This window comes from Tamandua tetradactyla, chromosome 25, assembly GCF_023851605.1.
Source record: "Tamandua tetradactyla isolate mTamTet1 chromosome 25, mTamTet1.pri, whole genome shotgun sequence".
Taxonomy (NCBI): Eukaryota; Metazoa; Chordata; class Mammalia; order Pilosa; family Myrmecophagidae; genus Tamandua; species Tamandua tetradactyla.
Window position 1 is genome coordinate 30,161,508 of NC_135351.1, and position 26,133 is coordinate 30,187,640.

The 26,133-nt window shown below is 40.0% G+C and overlaps 3 non-coding genes across 3 annotated transcripts; 2 read left to right on the plus strand and 1 right to left on the minus strand.

Moving 5' to 3' along the window:
• Window positions 1-74, minus strand: TRNAI-AAU (transfer RNA isoleucine (anticodon AAU)). The gene has a single exon. It is a non-coding gene; the product is annotated as a tRNA-Ile (tRNA).
• A 14,400-nt stretch (window positions 75-14,474) lies between these two features.
• TRNAI-AAU (transfer RNA isoleucine (anticodon AAU)) lies at window positions 14,475-14,548 on the plus strand. The gene has a single exon. It is a non-coding gene; the product is annotated as a tRNA-Ile (tRNA).
• A 5,158-nt stretch (window positions 14,549-19,706) lies between these two features.
• TRNAV-CAC (transfer RNA valine (anticodon CAC)) lies at window positions 19,707-19,779 on the plus strand. The gene has a single exon. It is a non-coding gene; the product is annotated as a tRNA-Val (tRNA).
• Window positions 19,780-26,133: the final 6,354 nt, after the last annotated feature.

The window sequence follows — 26,133 nt, forward strand, 5'->3', positions numbered from 1 at the left end:
TGGCCCGTACGGGGATCGAACCCGCGACCTTGGCGTTATTAGCACCACGCTCTAACCAACTGAGCTAACCGGCCATTCAATGAGGTCAGAAAAATCCCATTTTCTTTTTCTTAAAGGATGAAGGATACGCGTTATAGGACAAAGAACTCTCTGATTTTCTCCCCTTAAAGAATGAGAAACTCTTTCCTAAAACAGAAATTAAAGATTGAGACAACGTTGGTTTTAAATCATATTTACTGATAAAAATTTAAGCTGAAAAATTTCAAGCTGAGACGATTGGGCCGCGAATCCCTGGAAATATCTACTGCCCTCGAAATGAGTGGAATCTGTTCACGCCGACGATGAATCTTCGAGGAGCTACCTAGCTATTGCTGACTTGTAAGAGCCACGCTTAAACAGAAGTCGCAATTTCCTGTCTGCAACGTGTTCTGGAAGGGCCTTGATTATTGATTCTTGGCCCAGGGTCACCTAGGTCTCAATTGCCTGACACCTCCGCGGCCAGGCTTGGGCTCCTTCCTTCCTCCCCACGTTCCTGCTGCCTCATTTCCTGAGTGATCTCAAATCTTGGGAAGCACAAGGCGCCTCCCTGGCAACCCTCCCCCGGTAATGCCGAAATTTCCAAACGCTTTCCCGTCACCTTTCCAGAGGCCATTAAACACGGTTTCCCCAGGATCTCAATTTGTCTGCCCAATCCTTGTTCCCCTCAAAATGTTACCATGTATTTTTGCGACATCTGAGACTGCGAGTTAAAGTAAGCAGTACCCCATGCAGGAACCGTTAAAAAATTGATAACGTGATCAGACTTCAAGTAGAGATGAATGAAGCTGATCTGGATAGGAATAAAGTAGAGCAGAATACAGGGTAAAGGATTACATCGTCCGTATTTTAAAACTTCAACTTCTGTGTGAGACTAAAGGGAGAGGTGTTTATTTGGTGCAAAATTTATATTTTGGGTAGTGCACTTCCTAATTTAACTTGTATGGTCAGTTTAAATGAACACAATAAGTACATGGACTCTAGAATAGGGCATGGGATTTTGTTAGTTTGTCCGGGTTAGTGTGATACCTTGATAAATCTCAGAGTAACTTAGACAATGAATAAAGAATTATTTGCAAAGTCCCCTTGGGGGGATGGGGAAAACAGGAAATATTCAACTTCCCCATTTGGAGAATCTCTGATATTCTTGCAAGCAGTGGGGACAACCAAATCAGCAGGCCAAATCCTTGATATTGGGGTTCACCCCTATGAAACATTCCTGCAAAGGATAGGCTAAGCCTACTTAAAATTAGGCCTAAGGATCACCCCCAGAGAACCTCTTTTGTTGCTCAGGTGTGGCCTCTCTCTATGCCAACTTGGCAGATGAACTCACTGCCCTCCCTTCCTACATGGACATGACCCCCAGGGGTATAAATTTCCCTGGCAATATGGGACAGAAATCCTGGGTTGAACCAGAAACCATCATCAAGGAACTGAGAAAGCCTTCTTGATCAAAGAGGGAAGAGAGAAATGAGACAATTAAGTTTCAGTAGCTGAGAGATTTCAAACAGAGTCAAGAGGTTATCCTGGAGGTTATTCTTATACATTATACAGATATCCCTTTTTAGTTCATGGTGTATTCTAATGGCTGGAGGGAAGTACCTGAAATACTGAGCTGTGTTCCAGTAGCCTTGATTTTTTTTGAGCAGTTTTATTTAAGATACATTCACATAACATACATTCCATCCACGGTGTACAATCAGGGGCTTTTAGTATAATCACCACATCATTCATCACCACAATCAATATCAGAACATTTTCATTACTCCAAAATGAAAAACCTCATACCCCTTATCAATTACCTCTCAATCCTTCTATCCTTCCCCAGCCCTACAGACCCACTAATCTAATTCCAATTCTAAAGATTTATTTATATTTAGAGAATACTAAAATATTACCATCTATAGTCCATAGTTTGCATTATGTGTATTTTTCCCAAATACCACCCTAGTATTAATACCTTGTAACAGTGATGTACATTTGTTATAGTTCATGAAAGATCATTCTTATATTTGTACTGTTCACCACAGTCACCATTCATCACAAGGGTCACTGTGTTACACAGTCCCATGTTTTATCCTCCAGCTTTCCTTCTAGTAACATACACAACCCTAAACCTCCCCTGTCCACCTTATTCAGACACATAAATCAGCATATACTACACTCACAGTAACATGCTACCATCATCTCTATCCAGTTCCAAACATTAACAATCAACCTAAATATAAATTCTGCATAAATTAAGCATGGGCTCCCCACTCTCTATCCCCATTCTAGCTTCTGGTGACCTATATTCTAGATCCTAACTTTATGAATTTGCCCATTTACACTTAGTTCATATTAGTGTGATCATACAATATTTGTCTTTCTGTGTCTGGCTTATTTCACTGAACACAGGGTCCTCCAAGTTGATCCATGTTGTCACATGCATCAGGACTTCATTCCTTTTTACTGTTGAATAATAGTCCATCATAAGTATATGTGTCATTTTGCTTACCCAGTCATCAATTGACAGTCACTTTGATTGCTTTCATCTTCTGGCAATTGTGAATAATGTCATGATGAGTGTTGGTGTGCAAATGTTTCTTCACATCCCTGCTTTCAGTTCTGGGTATATACCTACTAGCAAGATTGCCAGATGATATAGCGGTTCTATACTTAGCTTCTCTCTGCAACCTGCACCATTCAATATTCCTACCAACAGTGAGTGAGTGCTCCTTTTTCTTCATGTCCTTCCAACATTTGTACCATTCTCTTTTTTTAAATAATGACCATTCTGGTAGGTGTGAAGTGATATCTCATTTCGGTTTTTAGCTGGCATTTCCCTAATAGCTAATGCTGTTAAGTGTTTTTTATGTAGTTTCTGGTCATTTGCTTATCATCTTTGGGAAAATGTCTACTCAAATATTTCACCCATAAAAAAATAAAATAAAAAAGAAAAAAATTTAAAAAGAAACAAATATTTTGCCCGTTTTTCATTTGGGTTGCTTATCTTTTTATCATTGAATTGTAGGACTTCTTTATATATTCTGGATATTAACCCTTACTGGATATGTGATCTCCAGATATTTTCCCCCATTGTATAGGTTGCCTTTTCACTTTCTTGGCAAAGTCCTTTGAAGAACAGAAATTTTTAATTTTCAGGAGGTAACATTTATCTTTTCTTTTTCTTTCATTGCTTGTGCTTTGGGTATAAAATTTAAGAAACCATTCCCTACCACAAGTTCTTGATGATACTTCTCTACATTTTCCTCTAGGAATTTTATGCACTTGGTTCTTATATTTAAGTCTTTGATTTTGAGTTAATTTTTATATAAAGTATGAGGTAGGGAGTCCTCTTTCATTCTTTTGGATATAGGTATCCAGTTCTTCCAGCACCATTTGTTGAAGAGACTATTCTGTCCCAGTTGGGTGGACTTGGCAACCTTGTCAAATATCAGTTGGTCACAGAAGTAAGAATCTATTTCTGAACTTTCAATTCAATCCCATCGGTCAATATATCTATTTTTATGTCAGTACCATACAGTTTTCACAACTGTAGCTGTAGGCTTGATTCTGTTCTGTTTTTAAAATTTTTTTGTTTTTTTAAACATAACAACATACAAACACGAACCTTCTCACCATATGATCATTCCATTCTTGGTATATAATCAATTGCTCACAATATCATCATATAGTTGTATATTCATCACCATGATCATTTCCTAGAACATTTGCATCAATTCAGTAAAAGAAATAAAAAGAAAAAAAACACATATATACCATACCCCTTAACCCTCCCTCTCATTGACTGCTAGTATTTTTATCTACCCAATATATTTTAGCCTTTGTTTCTCTTACTTTTTTCTATACCTCTTATTACTCACTTTCATTGGTCACTAACATTTCAATCTACTAAATTTATTTTAACATTTGTTTCCCCATTATTTATTTATTTTTAATTCATGTGTTTTACTCATCTGTCCGTATCATAGATTAAAGGAGCGTCAGATACAAGGTTTTCACAATCACACAGTCACATTGCGAAAGTCATATGATTATACAATCATCTTCAAAAAACATGGTTACTGGAACACAGCTCTACACTTTCAGACACTTTCCTCCAACCTCTCCAATATACCTGAACTAAAAATGTGATATCTGTACAATGTGTAAGAATAACCTCCAGGATAACCTCTTGACTCTGTCTGAAATCTCTCAGCCATTGACACTTTATTTTGTCTCATTTCTCTCTTCCCCCTTTCGGTCGAGAAGGTTTTCTCAATCCCTTGTTGCTGAGTCCCAGCTCATTCTAGGATTTCTGTCCCACATTGCCAGGAAGGTCCACACCCCTGGTAGTCATGTCCCGCTTAGAGAGGGGGAGGGCAGTAAGTTTGCTTGTTGTATTGGCTGAGAGAGATAGGCCACATCTGAGCAACAAAAGAGGTTCTCTGGGAGTGGCTCTTAGGCCTAATTTTAAGTAGGCTTAGCCCATCTTTTGCAGGGATAACTTTCATATGAACAAACCCCCAGATTGAGGGCTTGGCCTATTGTTTTTGTTGTCCCCACTGCTTGTGAGAATATCCGGAATTCTCCACATGGGAAAGTTGAATTTTCCCCCTTTCTTACCATTTCCCCAAGAGGACTTTGAAAATACTTTGCTATTCACTGTTCAAATCACTCTGGACAAACCTACAAAATCTCATGCCCTACTCAAGGTTCCATGCACTTATGGTGTTCAATTAAACTGTCCACATAAGTTTTATTAGAAAATGCACTGGTCAAAATATAAATTTAGTACCAAATAAACATTTTCTGCTTTATTCTCACACACAAGTTAAAGTTTTAAAATATGAATTACCATCTATTATCAACACCCTGCAATACTGACATTCCTTTGTTCTTCCTCATGCAAAAACAATTTTTAATTTGTATACTTAGTCACTATCATTGTACATTCTAGGCATTCCTAGATTATACCATCTCAGTCTTTATTGTCTGTCTTTCCTTCTGGTTTCATATGTGCCCCAAACCTTCCTCCCTCTACCATTCTCACATTCAGCTTCATTCAGTGTACTAACATTATTGTATTACAGTTAGGTAGTATTGTACTATCTATTTCTGAATTTTTACAATCAGTCCTGTTGCACAATCTGTATCCTTTCAGCTGCAATTACCCAGTAGCTACCCTATTTCTATTTCCTGATGGTCTCTGTTCTTACTTGAAATTCTCTAAGTTCACTCACTAATGTCAGTTCATATCAGTGAGACCATACAGTATTTGTCCTTTTGTTTCTGGCTAATCTCACTCAGCATAATGACCTCAAGGTCCATCCATGTTGTTACATATTTCATAACATTTATTCTGTCTTACAGCTGCATTGTATGCATATACCACAGCTTGTAGCCTTGATTCTTAAAGACGATTATATTAAGATATCATTTACAATGTGATTGCATGATTGGGAAAACCTTGTGTCTAACACTCCATTTATCCACAGTTATGGATAGATGAGTAAAATAATATGGATAAAATAAATAAATAATAGGGAGAAAAAGCATAAAATAAATTGGGTAAATGGAAATACTAGTGTCAATGAGTGGCAGGGGTAAGATGTATGGTATGTATGAGCTTTTTCTTTTTCTTTTTATTTGTTTTTCAGAAGTGATGCCAATGTTCTAAAAAAATGATCATGGTGATGAATATACAACTATGTTATGATAATGTGAACCATTGATTGTACACCATGTATGGAATGTATATATGTGAAGATTTCTCAATAAAAAAAATATATATATACATACTTTTTTTGGCATGGGCAGGCACCGAAAATATTTTTTAAATGTTACCATATTTTAATATTGTTTGTTCTTGCAGAGATTTCAAATACATAAACATATTTATACAATTATATATGTTTTACAAACAGTGATATGTTATCTACATGTTTCTGTTTCTTGGTTGTGGTGGGGTTTTTTGTTGTTGTTTCTACATTTTGTTTTGTTTTGAGAATCTATTTTTGTGATCTTTCCATGTCAATTCAGAGAGGAGTTCTTCATTCCTTTTTAAATATGCATAGTATTTGCACTGGTTTGAAAGGATGTATGTACCCTAGAAAAGCCATGTTTTAACCCTAATCCCATTTTGTGAAGGCAGCCATTTCTTCTAATCCCTATTCAGTACTATATGTTTGAATCTGTAATTAGATCATCTCCCTGGACATGTGACTCAATCAAAAGTGGTTGTTAAGCTGGATTAGGTGGATAAGTGTATCTACCCATTTGGGTGGTTATTGATTAGTTTACTGAAATCCTATAAAAGAGGAAATATTTGGAGAATGAAGGAAGTTCTGAGAGAGCAGAATGACACAGCCACAAGAAGCACAGAGTCCACCAGCCAGCAACCTTTGGAAATGAAGAAGGAAAATGACTCCCCGGGAGCTTCATGAAAGGAAGCCCGGAGAGAAAGCTAGCAGATGATGCCATGTTTGCCACATGCCTCTCCAGAGGAGAGAGAATCACTGGCCCTGTTCACCATGTGCCTTCTTACTTGAGAGAGAGACCCTGAACTTCATCGACCTTCTTGAACCAAGGTATCTTTCCCTGGATGCCTTAGATTGGACATTTCTACAGACTTGTTTTAATTGGGACATTTTCTCAGCCTTAGAACTGTAAACTAGCAACTTATGAAATTCCACTTTTAAAAAGCCATTCTGTTTCTGGTATATTGCATTCCAGCAGCTAGCAAACCAGAACACATTCAATCATGTGGATTATGCCATACTTTAAAGGACTATTAATATATTTTGCCCCGTTCTAATATCACAAACACTGTCCCTATCTGTGAATATTCACTATATCTCATCAGTGTTGGATAGCTTGCGCACATGTAGAAAATGTGAGTCAAAGAACATGTCCTTTGGCCACTTTGGTAGACATTATCCAACTGCATTTCAGAAGAGCTGATCCCAGGTTTCTTTCTTCATTATTTCTTTATTTGTTTTAACTATATTAAGCACAAATAAATAGGATGGGGCAACATTTCCTACTTATCATTTTCTTTGATTTCCTGCTTCAGGTTGAAGCAAAACTGGACAGCTAGTAGAAACATAGAAGAATTTACCTGGAGTTATTTTGATTCTGCAATATGACCTTGTGCTGGTTTGAAAGGAAGCATGCCCCCTAAGAAAAGCCATGTTTTAATATAAATCCCAGTTCATAAAGGTAGAATAATCCCTATTCAATACTGTATGTTTGAAACTGTAATGAGATCATCTCCCTGGTTGATGTGATTTAGTTAAGAATGGTTGTTAAACTGGATTAGGGGGTGACATGTCTCCACCCATTTGAGTGGGTCTTGATCAGTTTCTGAAGTCCTATAAAAGAGGAAACATTTTGGAGAATGAGAGATTCAGAGAGAGCAATACTACAAAGCAGAGAGTCCACCAGCCAGCGACCTTTGGAGATGAAGAAGGAAGACACCTCCCGGGGAGCTTCATGAAATAGGAAGCCAGGAGAGAAAGCTAGCAGATGACGCTGAGTTCACCATGTGCCCTTCCAGCTGAGAGAGAAGCCCTGACTGTGTTCGCCATGTGCCTTCTCACTTGAGAGAGAAACCCTGAACTTCATCGGCCTTCCTGAACCAAGGTATCTTTCCCTGGATGCCTTTGATTGGATATTTCTTTAGACTTGTTTTAATTGGGACATTTTCTCGGCCTTAGAACTGTAAACTAGCAACTCATTAAATGCCCTTTTTAAAAAGCCATTCCGTTTCTGGTATATTGCATTCCAGCAGCTAGCAAACTAGAACAGACCTTCTCTCAGGAAGGTGAGACTTAAATGAAACTGATATTTGGCAAAAGCAATGTGGTAAAATTGGTAGGAGGAGAAAGGGCTGAGTGGAGAGCCTGGAGAAGGGGCCAATAGTGGCTCCTTTTGTGCACCTCCAAGAGATCAACATGGGCAAAACATCTGAGGGCAAAGGAGTTGAGAGATGCTGGCGGGTCTGGTGAGCAAGACTGAGCTTCAGAGAGGTGCAGGGAGTGTGTTGGGAGCTGAGGCTACAGGGGGAGAAAGCATGAGGATGATGCAGAACCCTCCAGAGCAATTCAATGTTTAAACCAGGATGTATTTGATCGTGAATGGGGGTGGGGGTGGGGCTAAAATGATCTGCCAGCAGTAATTGATCGACATCAGGAGTGAACTTAGAAAAACAGTCATCCTATTCATAGATCAAGATGAGAAATCTTGAATCTGTCATAACAATAGTTGAAATCCATGGGAGGATATTGGAAGGAGATGCCAGGAAACAGATCTGCATTTCTAAAAGCTGCCCCTGAACTATTGTGGTGGATAAACAGGTCCAGATCTAGGCTTTAGGAGGCATCAATGAACAACCATAGCACACACAAACCGCAACAAAAATTGCTGTTCACATGGAAGACAGATATAAATAATAAGCATAATAAACTATTAATTTTTAAATGTACAACGGGATTTTAAGTGTGACTGAAAAAATATAAAGGTAACTACAAGTCAGTATGATGCCCCAATACATCCCAGAGTAATTTGGGTAGAGAGTAAAAAAATGTTTGCAAAGTCCCCTTGAGGGACTTGAGAAAAATATGGAAATATTAAACTTCTGCAACTAGGGAATTCCTGACATTTTCTCAAAGCATTGGGAACTAACAATTTAAAAGTCCAAGCCCTTGAACTTGGAGCTTAACCTTAAGAAATTTCATCCTGCAAAAGAGAAGTTAAGCCTACTTACAAATATGCCCAAAAGTCAGTCCCCCCCAAACACTCTTGTTGTTCAGACACAGCCTCTCTTTCAAAACCAACTTGGTAGATAAAATCACAGCCTTCCCCACTATGTGGGACATGACTCCCAGGGGTGTAAATCTCCCTGGCAATGTGGAACATGATTTCTGTGAATGAGCCAGGATGTGGCATCATGGGATTGAGAAAGCTTTCTTCACCAAAAGGGGGAAGAGAAATGAAACAAAATAAAGTTCCAGTGACTGAGAGACTTCAAATACAGTTGAGAGGTCATTCTGGGGGTGGTTCTTATACATTATATAGATATCCCTTTTTAATTTTGAGTGTATTAGAATAGTAGAAGGAAATACCTGAAACCGTTTTACTGTATTCCAGTTGCCTTTATACTTGAAGACAATTTGTATAACTATACAGCTTTTAAGGTATGAGCTATAAGGTATAGCTTTTAAGGTATGATTGTGAAAACCTTGACTGACACTTCCATTATCCAGTATATGGACAAATGAGTTAAAAAAAAAAAAGACAAAAAAATATTAGGGGGGATATTGGGCATGGGGTATTTTGTGTTTGTATTTATTTTTCTTTTTCATTTTCACTTTATTTATAGTCTTATATGTATTATTTTGAATAATGAAAATGTTTTTAAAATGTGTGGTGGATGCAAAAGTATATGATGATACTGTGAACCATTTATCGTACACTTTGGATGATACATGATATGTGAATAAATCTCAAAAATATTGCATAAAAAAACAACAACATTGACTTTGGTAACTTTTCCTATTCTGGTAGCCTGATAGGACTGTGGTAGAGAGATTCATTCAAGAACCTACCTAACGCTCCTACATGAGGTTCTTTTTTTTTTTTTATCATTCCATTCTACATATATAATCAGTAATTCTTAATATCATCACATAGTTGCATATTCATCATTTCTTAGAACATTTGCATTGATTTAGAAAAAGAAAGACAACAGAAAAAGAAATGAAATGATAATAGAGAAAATAAAGTTATACATACCATACCCCTTACCCCTCGCTTTCATTTACCACTATTTCAAACTGAATTTGTTTTAACATTTGTTCCCCCTATTGTTTATTTTTATTCCATACATTCTACTCTTTTGTTGATATGGTAGATAAAAGGAGCATCAGACACAAGGTTTTCACATTCACAGAGTCACATTGTGAAAGCTTTATCATTGTTCAATCATCATCGAGAAACATGGCTGCTGGAACACAGCTCTACATTTTCAGGCAGTTCCCTCCAGCCTCTCCACTACATCTTGAACAACAAGGTGATATCTACTTAATGCACAAGAATAACCTCCAGGATAACCTCTCGACTCTGTTTGGAATCTCTCAGCCATTGACACTTTGTCTCATTTCACTCTTTCCCCTTTTGGTTGAGAAGGTTCTCTCAATCCCTTGATGTTAATTCTCAGCTCATTCTAGGGTTTTTCTCAGTTCCTTGATTCTGAGTCTCAGCTCATTCTAGGATTTCTGTCCCAGGTTACCAGGAAGGTCCACACCCCTGGGAGTCATGTCCCATGCAGAGAGGGGGAGGGTGGTGAGACTGCTCATCACGTTGGCTGGAGGGAGAGGCCACATATGAGCAACAAAAGAGGCTCTCTTGGGGGTGACTCTTAGGCCTAAATTTTAAGTAGACTTGACCTATCTTTTGTGGGGTTAAGTTTCATATGAACAAACCTCAAGACTGGGGGCTCAGCCTGTAGCTTTGGTTGTCCACACTGCTTGTGAGAATATCAAGAATTAGACTTGGGGAAGTTGAATTTCTCCCCGCTCTCACCACTCCCCGAAGGGGGCTTGCAAATACTTTTCCACTCACTGATCAAATCACTCTGGGATTCATCCGGGCATCACTCTGGACAAACCAGCAAAATCTCCCCACGTGAGGTTCTTTTATTTAGGCTCCAAGAAAATAGAAAGGCAGTTTTGAAGCTTAGCAGGTAGAACAATAAATAAATCGCCTGAATGTGTTTTCAAAATGTTGAATTGATTTGGTATCTTATTAGGTCGTGGCTCGTAAATCGGCGAAAGCTATTATCCGGTTAAGTAGATCACGAGCGAAAATCTGAGTGACTGGTGCGAGTTTTGTACCCACCAAGGATAAAGCTTGACCACTCGCCCATTCAAGCGGAAAGCCTGACTCTCACGGTCCGTGCCCTTAGTGAAATGTGAGACTAACACCACTACCCCAACCACGTCACTGACCTGTGAACAATTTCCCACGCTCCTCGCACACCTCCAATATGTCCAGCGAATGGCCTCGCTTACCTGCCGCTCCATCCCTCCGGGAAAGGGGCTGACGAGAGCTGGATGACCTCTGCACGACAGCAGCTGGCCGCCCAGGGTCCTTTCGCGCACCCCAGCCAGCGCGCCCACGAGCCGGGTCCCCGCCCAAATCCACGGGGTGCTCTGCGTCTCAGCGGAGCCAAGCGGAGTTCCGGGCACTAGCGAGGCGGCCGGGAGGGGCAGGTTCCGCCCGCGCCCCGCGTGCTTCTGGCCACCCGCTGAGGCGCCCGCCGCCTTCACCCCGCCGTGGAAAAGGGCCCGGAGCGGAAAGACCAGACATCCAGCCGGCCGGGACAGATCCCCGAGATCTTTGTGGGGACCAGGGCAGTGGGAGCAGCGAGGGGAGAGCCGGGTCAGGCAATGGGCTGTGCCCCGCTGGGGCATCTCTGCAGAACCTCGCCTTGTTGATTTCTTCCTCTCTTCGGAATTTCACTCACTGCCCCACAGACTTCATGCAGACTTGATCAGTTAAATACTACATATATGTTAGCAACTCACTGGTTTGTATTCCCATGCTGAACCATTTCTTCCACGCTCGATTTATATCTCCAGTTATATATCTAAACTAGCATCTCTAACATCGTATATCTGATATTCTCTCTCTCTCTCACTCCCCTCACACACACATGCAAATTCCCCCATTTGCTTCCCATCCTCAAAGAAGAGTCCACGTTTCCAGTTCATCAGGCCAAAAGGATTGGAGTCTTCTTTGACTCCTCTCTGTCTCTCACTCTTTATGTTGAATTTGTGTGTCCATTTCTTTAAAACATGTCCAGAATCTTACCATTTCTCAGCACCTCAACTGCTACCTCTCTGGTCCAAGCCACACTATCCCAGGTATGAAATATTTTGAAATATCTTACTAGTCTTCCTACTTCCATCTCCTCATCTCTCCAATATTCTCCCTGGAGCAGCCTTAAAGATCCATTTTAACCTTATTTCATTAGGAGCCATTCCCTTGCTGAGAACCAATGACCCCTTGCTGCCCTGTAAGTAAAAGCAAAAATCCTTCCAGTGGTGTACAAGATTCTACCTGATCTACCTGCCTAACCAATTACTTCCCAAACATCTTCCTCTTTTCTTTCCTCACCCACTCTGTGCAGCAGCAATCTGTCCCCATGCTTCCTCTTCCTTGAACGAATGAGACACACGCCTGCCTCAGAGCCTTTGCATTGACAGACTCCCTTCTCTGGTTCAGTTCCCTTAAAGGCATGGCTTACTCCCTCACTTCTTGCAAGCCTTCATTCAAATGCCACCGTGTCACTGATATTTTACCACACTATGGTTCCCAGAATTTTGCTTTCATATTCCTTTGTTTTTCTCCATTGCGCTTGTTCTTTCAACACATTATTGCATTTACTAAACTGTTTTGTCCACTGTGCTACTCCCCCACTTACATATAAATTTTATAAAGGGAAGAAATCGTGTGTTTGTATGCCAATGTATCTCCTACCTGCTACAGTGCCTGTCATATAGTGAAAATTCAAAACGTATTTGTTGAATTAACATATCAATTTAATATACAGGTTCATGTATAAGAAAAATAAGATTTTGAGGATTATTGACCTTCCCAGAGTCATGAAGGTAATAAAACTAATGTTTATCTCCAGATGGCTCAATGGAACCCCACAGTGCCTCTAATCTATTCTGATTATCATTAGGAGTGTGTACTGGTACAGGTGCCTATGGGGAAATTGTTAGGAAAGTGGGATGGTCTTGGATATTAGATCCATCACCCTCTGTCCAAACCTCAAATTACTTAACTAACCCTGTACTTTTCACGAGGAGTTTCCTGACAGTCACTTTCACGGATCCTAAACTGTGTTTTATTTTGTTGTTTTTCGTTTAGAACATCCTGTCTGGCCGTGTGGCCATTGCTAATAGCCACCCCTTTCAAGGAAGGTTTCAGCCCTCCCCATCTATCTGAGTTATCCCCTCTTCTTTCCTCATTGCAGCCAACTCCAGCCATCACCGGGAAAGTTGGCGAGGGTTAGCACCGGCGGTTCTCATGGGCAGTGGACCAGGCCTGGCCGGGGGCCGGGGAGGCGCACCTCGCTGGAACAGTGTTTCCCGCCCCCTTGCAAGCCCCGCGGTTGCCCCATCCGGGCTCAGAGCCGCCGCCCCTCTCGGGTTTGGACCTTTCTGCCCTGGTGCAGCTAATGGGCTCTGACTCCGGACGCGCCCTGGCCACGACTCAGCCTTGTCATTGATTTGGGCGTCCTCGTTCTGCCCTAGGACAGGAAGGGGTGAGAGGCTCACAAGAGAGCCGAGCTGCGCACAGCCCCGCGTCGGGCGCCTCCAGGGGTTAGATGTGCGGAGCTGCGGCGCCAAGTCCACGACTTCACCTTGGGGCGGGCTGGAGGCCGGAAAGAGGATCCGCCGCAGCTGGTGGGTGACCGCGGAACTCTCCCCAGGCCGGGCGGCGAGACAGTGCCAGGTTCCTGCGTCCTCTGCCCCGGGAAGAGCAGACGGATCGGCACCTAGCGCGCGGGACCCTATTTCTCCGAGATCCGCGCGGTGGGTTCAGGGATCCGCGCCGCGTCTCGGGCTTCGAGCAGCTTCGCTCTAAGACTCGCCCCCGCCTTCACCCTCTGCACCCGCCTAGGAAGAAGGAAGCCCCGCTCGCGACACTGAACTGAATTTTCTCGAGTCAGAACTGGTGGTTTGAAAAAGACCAAATTTCCCCGAGAGAGCCAGAGTTGATTCCTGCCAAATGTGGAGCTTTCCTCCCGCCCGGCGCAGCCCGCAGTCGTTTTCCTAGTGGGGAAGGGGAAACAGGGAGAAGAGGGGGATTTTACAATTTGGTGTCCTTCCACGCTTTTGTTTGATTTTTGCCGAGATATTGGAAGGGACGATATAGCTTGGTGGTCGGTGGCGTTTTCCAACCAGGTCCAGCTACCACGGTCCGGTGCAGTTCCGCTCAGCTGTCCCCGGCGTGGTACGAATAAGAGCTGGGTCGTGGGTCTGATGGCCGCCCCGGGGGCTTTATGGCATTTGCATTCCGATCGGGCCCAACTCCCGGGAATGCAGCTTCCTTACATTTGACTACAGACCTTCAAGTCGCTACCCCTGAACCAAAGTTCGATCTGTGTTTCAAGATAGTTCCACTGCTCAGTGATTTGTTTTGTTCTGTGTTTCGTTTTTAGAATAGGAAGTAATCTACTCAGCGGCTGGAGATGTTTTTTGTTTCTTTGGTTTTTAATGGAGTGATGTAAGGTGCGTCGTTCAGGGCAGGAGGATATAGATTTGAGAGATTTATGGCTTAGTTTAAGGAAAAGCTTCCGCCCCTCCCATCCCCCGCAGTTTTTTTTTTTTTCTTATATATATCTTTTAATTTGGACACATAAAGGAGGTCTTAAGAGGCGTGGCCGGTTAGCTCAGTTGGTTAGAGCGTGGTGCTAATAACGCCAAGGTCGCGGGTTCGATCCCCGTACGGGCCATTTTGATGGTTGGGTTTCTTTTTATTTCCTTTCTCCCTCTGAATACTTGGTTTCAATGTCTCAGAGAACCATTTCTTGCGGAGATTTTAGAGGAGCTGAGCCGAGACCACTTCTTTCATCAGACTTCATTACTGCCGCTTCCTCAGATCTTTCTGTTGATTTCCACCTACAGCCTAAAGGGAAAACGATCTGCGAGTGTCATTTCTTTCGTTGGGAAACGATACAACGGAGAAAAAGGAACTGTTTGCATAGTTTTCATCTGAAAGAAAACCATAAAATGAGCCACAAATCTTAACTCTTCCGTCCTGGTTCTTTGCTAGTTCGGGAACGATTAAAACGAGATTTTAAGAATAACTTGTGAGAACAAATTTTGTCAACATCAATAAAATAGGAAGGAAATAGAGATTGATTTTTGAACTTTTTGAAGACGGATTTGATAAGAAGAAGATTCATTATTTTGGAAAGGTTTTAACTTTAATTTTAGGGGTGAGTTTGTTTGATTCATATGTTTGAAAGTAAGACGGCATGAACAAATACAGTGAAAAGTCTCCTCTCCTTATGCCTCATGCATCCAATAATCCTTTCCAGACATGTCCCTGGGTAAACTCTATATATCTCTCTGGGTTTTTGCTCATATACCTCTCTGATTTTCTTTAGACAAGCAAATATTTATATAAATTATTGTTCTCCCTCCTTTTCATTAAAGACAACATATCATACATGGTCTGCAACTTGCTTCATCCCTTAACAAGGCAGTTTGGAATCTCTATTTTATCAGTATTTAGAGAGCTTTCTAAGTAGCAGTTTCAATACTGTACACTTTGCAAATCAGAGCTCCTTTTCTGATGAGTTGGGATATTGTGCAGGAATCGAATCTAAAATGGTCAAATCTTCTGTATTATTTAAAGAAGGTATGTGTATGAGGTGGAGACAGTCAAACTTGATGGCAGGAGGAAAGATGGAACCCATAAGGCTTTGCTACAAAAAAGGACAAAGCGCCTTATACAGAAAATCAGAAGCTAATATGAGAGCCTTGAAATGGGGAACTCAAAGTGCTTTGGTGACAAAATAAAATTAGGCAGTAATTAGGAAATTATTAATAAATATTTATCATTACCCCTACTCTGTAGAATGTAATAGTTAGTTGTTATTTTGCGTCTTACAGATGCTGAAGGTATATTGGGTGTGCAGTGTGTGCAAGGTTCTTGCTGGAGCAAGACCTGCCACCCTGCCCAATCAGCGCCTCCCTTCTCTGGGGCTGCACATCAGACCTGCGGCTTGTCCAGAGTCTTCTTACCTACTGGGGTAGTCTTTCCCCTTTTCAGATACTCAGTGAACTTTTATGTATTGCTTATGTGTGCATCAGTTGTACCTGACCCACTACACTAGCATATAATTCCCAGTGGGGAGGAAATGGGATTTCACCCATCCTGACACAGGAGGGTGTGCACAGGATGTCATACTGCCTTGACAATTCTGATCCTTTTGCACTTTTAAATCATCCTTATTGTATATGATATACTCATAATAAAATGCCCCCATTTAAGTGTACAATGTGCTGAGTTATGATGTATTTGCCTGCCCATGTAATCCCTCTCCCAGTCAAAGTAGAGTACATTTCCATGTTCCCCAAAAGTTTGCTCGTGCCCCATTGTAATCTCCCTTCTACCCGAACTAAGTAAACTAGATAGTGTTTCTGTAATTATAAATCCTTATCATTATAATTACTATGGAATTAAAATAATGAGAATCTTTGACTCTTGGTCCCTGGCTGTATGTTCATTTTACATGTTTGTGTTTGTTGCCACCAGGTCCTACTTGCATTTGTTTTCTTCTGAGCCATTGGGTACACCAGAAGATATTTAGAAAACAAGAAACTCTTCTCTGCAATCCGCGCTAGTGCAGTTCAGTTGAGAGGGTGCCCATAAGAGAATACGGGACAAACAACATGTTGGTCTCTCTTATTTTATCATCTGGAGGGCCAAAAGGAGGAGCCTAAACACCAAAGAAGATTCCATGTGGTTCCACTGGGAGTTGAACCTATGATCTCCTGCATGGAAAGCAGATGTGATAGCCACTACACCATGGAAGCAACCACAGAAGTCTTAAAACTAAAAAGAATTGGAAAAAAGACTCGATTTACAGGCAGTAGCAGCCATAGCCATCCCTGTGACCTTCATTCAAAGGGGAGGTAAAGACAGGGACAAATGAACTTTCCGGCATCTTGTACACACAACTTTGAAAATCTCAATGGGTAGTCATTTCACCTGTGATCACAGGACTAAATAAACATTTTCAAATGTTCGTGCGAACTCTCTTATTTCTTTGGCTTTCAAGTCTATTATTCACTTTTTGTTGTTGCTGGGCACATTTATGGAGGGTTTTCTATATCCCAAATACTTTTCAAGGCTCTGGGGATACACCAGCAAATAAACAATAAAAAAAAAATTAGAACTTTCTGAGACTATATCATAGTTTCTAGCACATACTAGGCACTAAATAAGTCTGTTTATATTTTGTGAAATCTATTCACCCTATCGAACAGAAGCCCTTATTAACTTTTCTCTTGCCACACGTCCAGGAACTTGAACTTGCTTATTTCAATTTGCAAGATCAAAAAACACATCATTAAGATCATGCTTAATTGTGCCAGGGAGAAAGATAGATGATAAAGACTGAGATGGTATAATCTAGGAATGCCTAGAGTGCATAATGATGGTGACTAAATGTACAAATTTAAAAAATGTTTTTGCATGAGGGAGAACAAAGGAATGTCATTACTGCAGGGTGCTGAAAATAGATGGTAATTAATATTTGAAAATTTTACCTTATGTGTGAGACTAAAGCAAAGACTGTTTCTGGTAAAAAAAAATGTATTTTGACTAGTGCATTTCCTAATATAACTTATGTAGACAGCTTAATTGAATACCATAAGTACATGGAACCTTGAGTAGGACATGAGATTTTGTGGGTTTGTCCAGAGTGATGCCCCGATAAATCCCAGAGTGATTTGAACAGTGAATAAAAAAGTATTTGCAATGTCCCCTTCAGGGAATAGTGAGAAAAGGGGAAAATTCAACTTCCCCAAGTTGAATTCTTGATATTCTCACAAGTAGTGTGGACAACCAAAACTATAGACTGAGCCCCCAATCTTGGGGTTTCTTCATATGAAACTTAATCCTACAAAGGATAGGTCAAGCCTACTTAAAATTAGGCCTAAGAGTCACCCCCAGGAAAACCTCTTTCGTTGCTCAGATGTGGCCTCTCTCTCCAGCCAACACAACAAGCAAACTCACCATCCTTCCCCTGTCTGTGTGGGACACGACTCCTGGGGTGTGGGCCTTCCTGGCAACATGGGACAGAAATCCTGGAATGAGCTGAGACTCAGCATTAAGGGATTGAGAAAAACCCTAGAATGAGCTGAGACTCAGCATCAGGGGATTGAGAAAACCTTCTCGACCAAAAGGGGGAAGAGTGAAGTGAAACAAAATAAAGTGTCAATGGCTGAGAGATTCCAAACAGAGTCGAGATGTTATCCTGGAGGTTATTCCTACGTATTAAATAGTATTCACCTTCTTAGTCAAGATGTAGTGGAGAGGCTGGAGGGAACTGCCTGAAAATGTGGAGCTGTGTTCCAGTAGCCATGTTTCTTGAAGATGAGTGTATAATGATACAGCTTTCACAATGTGACTGTGTGATTGTGAAAACCTTGTGTCTGATGCTCCTTTTATCTACCTTACCAACAGATGAGTAAAACATATGGAATAAAGATGAGTAATAGGGGGAACAAATGTTAAAATAAATTTAGGTTGAAATGCTGGTGACCAGTGAGGGGGAAGAGTGGGGGGTATGGTATGTATGAATTTTTTTCTGTTTTCTTTTTATTTCTTTTTCTGAATGGATGCAAATGTTCCAAGAAATTATCATGATGATGAATATGCAACTATGTGATGATATTGTGGATTACTGATTATATATGTAGAATGGAATGATCAAAAGTTAAAAATGTTTGCATTTGTTTGATTTTTTGGTATTTAAAAAAATAAATAAATAAATAAAGAGCCTTCGTAAGCCAAAAAAAGAAAAGAAAAAAGTTTATGTGCTAGGGAATTTGTTTGGCACTCTTCGCACGTGTCAGAAAATGTCTATTTCACACGGGAGAGGTAGCAAGAGATTACTGTCAGGGAGAAGAAAGCCTACGGTGTTTGGGTGCCCACGTTTCCCCAAGGGATTTAGATACGCGTTATCTCAGTTAAGGCTCACAGCAATCATCTCTGCATTTAGCCAGTGGTAGCAACGTGGTCTGAATACAAATTTGAGGGTGAGAAATACTTTCCATACGAGGCTATAAAAACTCTGATAATAGAAAGGGCATGGCTGTCCCTTTCAATGGTCCACTAGCTAAAAAAATTTAGCTGTTCGTCTCTTAGCAGAGTATGTCACTGCTGTACAGAGAGAAAGCAAGGAAAGAATTTGATTAAAACGTTGGGCGTTCATTGTGGAGAACCACATCTGCCTGACAGAAACGTGACTTATCCTAAAGAGTTGCGTGGCTGCCATACCACGCAGCTTCCTTGGCTCTGTGGCTTAGCTTAGTTGGTCAAAGCAGCTGTCTAGTAGACAGGAGATCCTGAAATCCCAGCAGGGCCTCTAGAATACCAACCTTTTCTTTCAAGTATCCATGACTTCAAAACCTTCAACAGCTCATGAAGGAACCCCAGAAATAAAAAGAAGGACATCAATTGACGGCACAGCGCAGCCGAGCACAGCGGGGTCCTTCAGCCAAGCGCAGTCCAGGCAAAACGGGGGGTCTCTGGGGCTCAGCGTGTTGGGTTCTGGCTCAAGAGTCAAGAAGACAGATAGAAATCAGAGCTTTTTGTACAGACAGAGCAACAGCCAACAGTAATAAGGAGGAGTTCCATGAAGCGAATCCCCTCGGAGCCTTAGGTGACCGTGTCTTGCTCTTGTGAAAGAAAAATAAAGCAAAACAAAATAAAACGGGACCTGGATATGAGTTATGCTTGGCTATAAGCAATGGTGTGTCTATATTGTTAATTTTAATAAATAAAAAATGTGAGGGAAATCATCGCCCCATGGAGATTCAAAAGTGTAAATTGTGTAACCTGGAGATGCTATTTCTATAACGTCCCACGTATGGGTTTCCGTAGCGTAGTGGTTATCACGTTCGCCTCACACGCGAAAGGTCCCCGGTTCGAAACCGGGCGGAAACAGCAGGCTGTTAGTTTTTTCCTTTTTCCCCCAATCCTTGTAATTTGACAAGTTAGCATACACAGCAAGAGAACTTGGTAAACTGGGGTTTATCCACGCTCTCCCGGCAGGAACAGCCCTGGAATGCGTCCTCAAACAGCTCCCAGGACCATAAAGCTCGCCCTGCCCTCAGCAGGCCCAGACAAAGTTGGTCTACCCTGTGCTGCCCGCTGCTTCCCTTCCAAAACCCAGAAAAAAAAAAAAGGCTGTTTTTTTCTTTCAAAATTTAGTTGCATTTCCTTCTTCATTCTTTCCTTCCTTTACTTATTCCTTCCTTCTTTATTGTGGTAACATTTATCATAAAATGCACTATTTATCCATTTTTAAGTGTACAGTTCAGGGGCATTAATTTCTCTGGAATGTTGTGTTGGCATCACCATCGCCACTACTAAAACTTTTTCATCACCCTAAACATAAACTCTTTAGTTCTCCTTTATGCACAACTTCCTATTCCTTCTTCCCCAGACCCTAGTAACTTCTGAGCTTTTTTCTGTTTCTGTGGTTTTGCTTATGATCCGTTTCTCTTTACTACATATAACAGGGGGCTGCAGAGACTTGGGATTCCAGTTGCAGGAGGATGAGTCTCTGGCTTTCACTTTTCTTTTTATTGTGAAATACAGCATATTTACAGAAAAGTGATACATTTCAAAGTGCAGTTTAACAAGTAGAAATCTAGCAAATTTCAAAATATAATATGAGTTACAGTTTCACAAATTCAAGTATTTCCTTCTGGCTGCTCTAATACACCAGAAACTGAAAAGAAATATCTATATAATGATTTAGTAGCCATAATCATTTGGTAAGTCTTAACCTCCTGTTACAACTCCTCCCTCTCATTTGATCATTTTCTCAATCTCTCAGGGATATTTGCACAATGACCATTCTAACTTCTTCATGTTAAAAAGGGTGTTGATATTATGGTGTAAGAGAATGCAGCTGGTTGATGTTCTGGGAGAGGTTGGTACCTCTAAGTTTAACAGCTTATCTGGCATAGGAACAATCTGAAGATTTTAAATTTCTGAAAAATAAACTTAATAAGTAAAACTTTTATAGAGTCTTAGATAGAGTCCTTGGTCTTTAAGAATTATATTGGTTAGGGCTTGGCTTACCATTGCAATTTGTAATATCTGGCTAAAGATTCCATAAAAGTAACCTTAACAATGACTTCTTAACTCTATTTGAACTCTTTTGGCCACTGAAACTTTATTTTGTTACATTTCTTTTCCCCCTTTTAATCAAGAGCCATTTTCAATCCCATGATGCCAGGTCAAGGCTCATTCTTCGGTAGTCATTCACCAGGTTTCCAGAGAGACTTGCATCCCTGAAAATCATGTTCCACATAAGAAGGAGGGTAATGAGGTTGGCTTAGAGAGAGGCCACATTTGAACAACAAAAGAGGTTCTCTTGGAGTGACTCTTAGGTGCATTTGTAGGTAGACTTAGCTTCACCATTACAGAAATAAGTTTTGTAAAGGCCAGCCTCAAGATTGAGGGCTTGCGCTGGTTATTGGAAATGCAAATCAAAACCTCAATGATATATTGCACATCCACTAGAATAGCCATTATAAAAAAAACAGAAAACAACAAGTGCTGGAGAGGATGTGGAGAAAGAGGCACACTTATCCACTGTTGGTGGGAATGTAAAATGGTACAACTGCTGTAGAAGGCAGTTTGATGGTTCCTCAGGTAGCTAAGTATAGAATTGCCATATGATCCAGCAATTCCATTGCTAGGTATCTAGTCAGAGAACATGAGGGCAAGGACACAAATGGACATGTGCACACCAGTGCTTATGGTAGCATTATTTACAATTTCCAAGAGATGGAAACAGCCCAAATGTCCATTAATGGATGGGTATCTAAACAAGCTATGATATATACATATGATGGAATATTATTTAGCTGTAAGACAGAATAAAATCATGACACATGTAACAACGTGGATGGATCTTGACGACATTATGCTGAGTGAAATTAGCCAGAAACAAAGTGACAAATACTGTATAGACTGAAGGGAGAGATATTTATTTGGTGAAAAATTTATATTTTGGGTAGTGCATTTCCTAATTTAACTTGTATGGCCAGTTTAATTGAATACTGTAAGTACACGGAATCTTGAATAGAGAATGAGATTTTGTTGGTTTGTCCAGGTTAGTGTGATGCCCTGATAAATTCCAGATTGATTTGGACAGTGAATAATGAAATATTTGCAAAGTCCCCTTGGGGGGTTGGGGAGAAAGGGGGAAATATTCAACTTCTCCATTTGGAGAATTTCTGATATTCTCACAAGCAGTGGGGACAACAAACTCAATTGGCCGAGCCCTTGATCTTGGGGTTTGCCCTTATGAAACTTATCCCTGCAAAGGATAGACTAAGCCTACTTAAAAATTAGGCCTAAGAGTCACCCTCAGAGAACCTCTTTTGTTGCTCAGATGTCATATCTCTCTCTCTAAGCTGACACAGCAAGTTAACTCACTGCCCTCCCCTGCTATGTGGGACATGACTCCCAGGGGTGTAAATCTCTCTAGCAGTGTGAGACAGAAATCCCAGGATGAACTGGGACCTGGCATCAAGGGATTGAGAAAAACTTCTCAACCAAAAGGGGGAAGAGAGACATGGGAAAAAGTGTCAGTGGCTGAGAGATTTCAAGCAGTTGTGTGGTTATCCTAAAGGTTATCCTTATGCATTATATAGATATCCCCTTTTTAGTTTATGGTGTATTTGAAGTGGCTAGAGGGAAGTACTTGAAATTGTAGAGAAGTACTTGAAATTGTAGAGATGTGTTCCAGTACCCTTGTTTCTTGAAGATGATTGTATAATGATATAGCTTTTACAATGTGACTGTATTATTGTGAAAACCTTGTGTCTGATGCTCCTTTTAACTAGGGTATAAACAGATGGACAAAATATATGAATAAAAAAACAAATAATGGGGAATGAAGGTTAAAATAAATTGAGTTGATTGAAATACTAGTGGTCAATGAGAGGGAAGGGTAAGTGATATGGTATGTATGAGTTTTTTCTTTTTTCTTTTTATTTCTTTTTCTGGAGTGGTGCACATGTTAAAAAAATGATGATGATGAATACATAACTATGTGATGATATCGTGAGCCATTGATTGTACACCATGTATGGGATGTTTGCATGTCAAGAATGTTTGTATATTTGTACTTTATGTTTATGTAATAACAATATTTTTAGAAAAGATCGAGGGCTTGGCTTATTAAATTGGGAGTCTTCAGTGCTTGACAGAATTTCAGGAATTTCCCAGGTGGGGAAATTTAATAGTTTCATATTTTTCTCCAGTCCGTCAAGAGGCTTTGCAAATATTATTTTATTATCTGCCCCAAATACTGTGGGATGTATCATGATATTACATCAAGCTATACAGAGTCATCAGATCTCATTCCATACTCTAGGCTCCATGTAGTTATTTTGTTTACACAAGCCAAATAGATTAAGTTAAATGATGTGCTACAGAAAATTTAAATTTTGGGAAAAGTAGACATCTCTTCCTTTGGTTTTACACAGAAGTAGAGTTTTAAAACACAGGCAGTATCATCCTTTACCCTGATTTACCTTAGTCCTAACTAGATCAGTGTAATTCATATCTCTAATTAAAGCATGATCTCCTTCTCATCTTCTTTAACGGTTGTTGTATGGAGTAATGCTGACTTTTAGAGCTCTGGAACTTTAATTCTGTGTTTTAGGTGTCACACCAATACTCACAGATCCAGAGAACTATCAAGTTATACACAAAGAGCACAGCATCTTAGAATTTAGAAATAACACTGAAAACTAAGGAATAAATGTGACTACTGTAAGAACTTACAATCCAGGCCCTGGTTCTCTTATAAGCATTTTCTAAATGAGACTGTGCGATATTTGTCCTTTTGTGTCTGGCTTATTTTGCTCAACATAATGTCCTCAAGGTTCATTCACTTCCTTGCATGCCTCACGACACCATTTCTTTCTGTAGCTGCAGAGTATTCTGTCATATGTATACATAACAGATCACCCTTCCACTACTCAGTTGGTGGACCCTCCAGCCATCTCCATCCATTGGCTATTATGAATAATGCAGCCATAAACATCAGTTTGCAAATGTCTATTTGTGTTCCTTCTTCTGAGTATATTCCTAGTAATCAGATTGCCTAATCCTATGGTGACTCCATAGTTAAATAAATAAATATTTAAATAATCAAATGATAAATAAATATTTATTTATTTATTTTTGACCCTGCTGTTTTTGTTGAGATGCATTCACTTGCGATATATTCTATTAAAAGAATCCAATCAATGTCTCACAGTATCCTCGCTTTGCTAAACAGTGATCCTCACTCTCAACTTTAGGTAATTTTCATTGTTCCAAAGAGAAAAATAATAAGAGTTACATATCCACATATAAACGAAAACCCAAAACACCCCATAATCTTTGTTCCTTTCCCAATTATTTACCCTTAGTATTGGTGTGATATTAGTATTGTGTTGCTGTTTAATATAGTCCATAGCATGCAATAGGTAATTTTTTCCATATACCACTCTATTATTAATTCTTTGTACATGTCACAAATTGAAGTATTTCATGCAAGAACTTTTTATATGTGTCATGTTAATCAGTGAGATACATGGCTTAAAACAATCCCTTCCAATGATATTCACCTTCAACAGGCACCATTACTTATAATCTCAATAACAAACTGCCATTACCTGTACCCATTCCTATATATTTAAGATCAACTTTGTATTGGACTGTTAGATGTTGCCAGAATGCAATATTCCAGAAATGGAACGGTTTTTAAAAGGGTAATTTATTAAGTTTCAAACTTTACAGTTTTCAGGCCATAAGATTTCCAAACTAAGACATCAGAGAAAGATACCTTGACTCAAGAAAGGCTGATGGGTCCTGAACACCTCTGTCAGCTGGGAAGGCACATGGCTGGCATCTGCTGGTTCTTTGGCTTCTGGTTTCAAACAACTTCCCCAGGGGGTGTTTTCTTTCTGTGTCATCAAACATCTGAGTCTCCTGTTGCCTCTGAGCTCTCTCCAAAATATTGGTCCTCTTAAAGGACTCCAATAAACTAATCAAGGCCCACCTTGAATGGGCAGAGTCACATCTCCAACTAATCAAAAAGTTCCACCCACAACTGGGAGTGTCAAATCTCCATGGAAATAATCCACTCAAAGTTTCCCACCTTGAATGATAGGTCTGACCCCACAAGATTAGATTGGGGTTAAAGCATGGCTTTTCTGGGGTACATTATAGTTTCAAACCGGCACAAGCCTTGTTAATAACTCTGTACATATACTGCTCCCCCTTCTCTAGCTTCTATCTCTAGGTCCCCTACGTTCTACAGTTTAAGACTCTGGGTTTACATTTTCTAAGTGGTTCATATTACTGAAATTATATAATATCTATCCTTTTTGTGTCTGGCTTATTTCATTCAGCATATGTCTTCAAGATTCATCCATATTGTTGCATGCTTCAGGCCTCATTCCTTTTTATTGTGGCATAATATTCCATTATATGTATACACCACATTTTGTTTATCCACTCATCTGTTGTTGGACACTTGGGTTGTTTTCATCAATTGGCAATTGTGAATAATGCCACCATGAATATCAATGTGCAAATGTCTGTGTCACTACTTTCAGATCTTCTGGGTACATGCCAAGTAGCAGAATTGCCAGATGATAAGGCAACTCAATATTTAGTTTTCTGAGGAATCGCCAAACTGTATTATGCAGCCGTTATACCGGTTTACATTCCCACCATCAGTGAATAAGTGTTCCAATTTCTCCACATCCTCTCCAATATTTGTGGTTTCCTGATTGTTTAATAGTGGCCATTCTTATAGGTGTGAAACAATATCTCATTGTGGTTTTGATTTGCATTTCCCTAACAGCTATTGAAAGAGAACATTTTTCATGCGCTTCTTAGCCATATATATGTCCTCTTCAGAAAAAATGTCTATTCATATATTTTCCCCATGTTATAATTGGGTTGATTTTCCTTTTGTAGTTGAATTGTAGGATTTCTTGATATATACTGGATATTAAACACTTATCAGATACATAGTTTCCAAATATTTTCTCCCATTAAGTTGGCTGTCTCTTAACCTTTTTTGACAAAATACTTTGAAGCACAAAAGTGTTCAATTTAAGGAGTTTCCATTTATTTATTTTTAAAAATGTTCTAAAAATGATCTTGGCGATGAATACATACTATGTGATGATATTGTGAGCCATTGGTTGTACAGCATGTGAGGAATATATGTGCGAAGATAAGTCAATAAAAATATTTTTTTAAAAAAGAGAG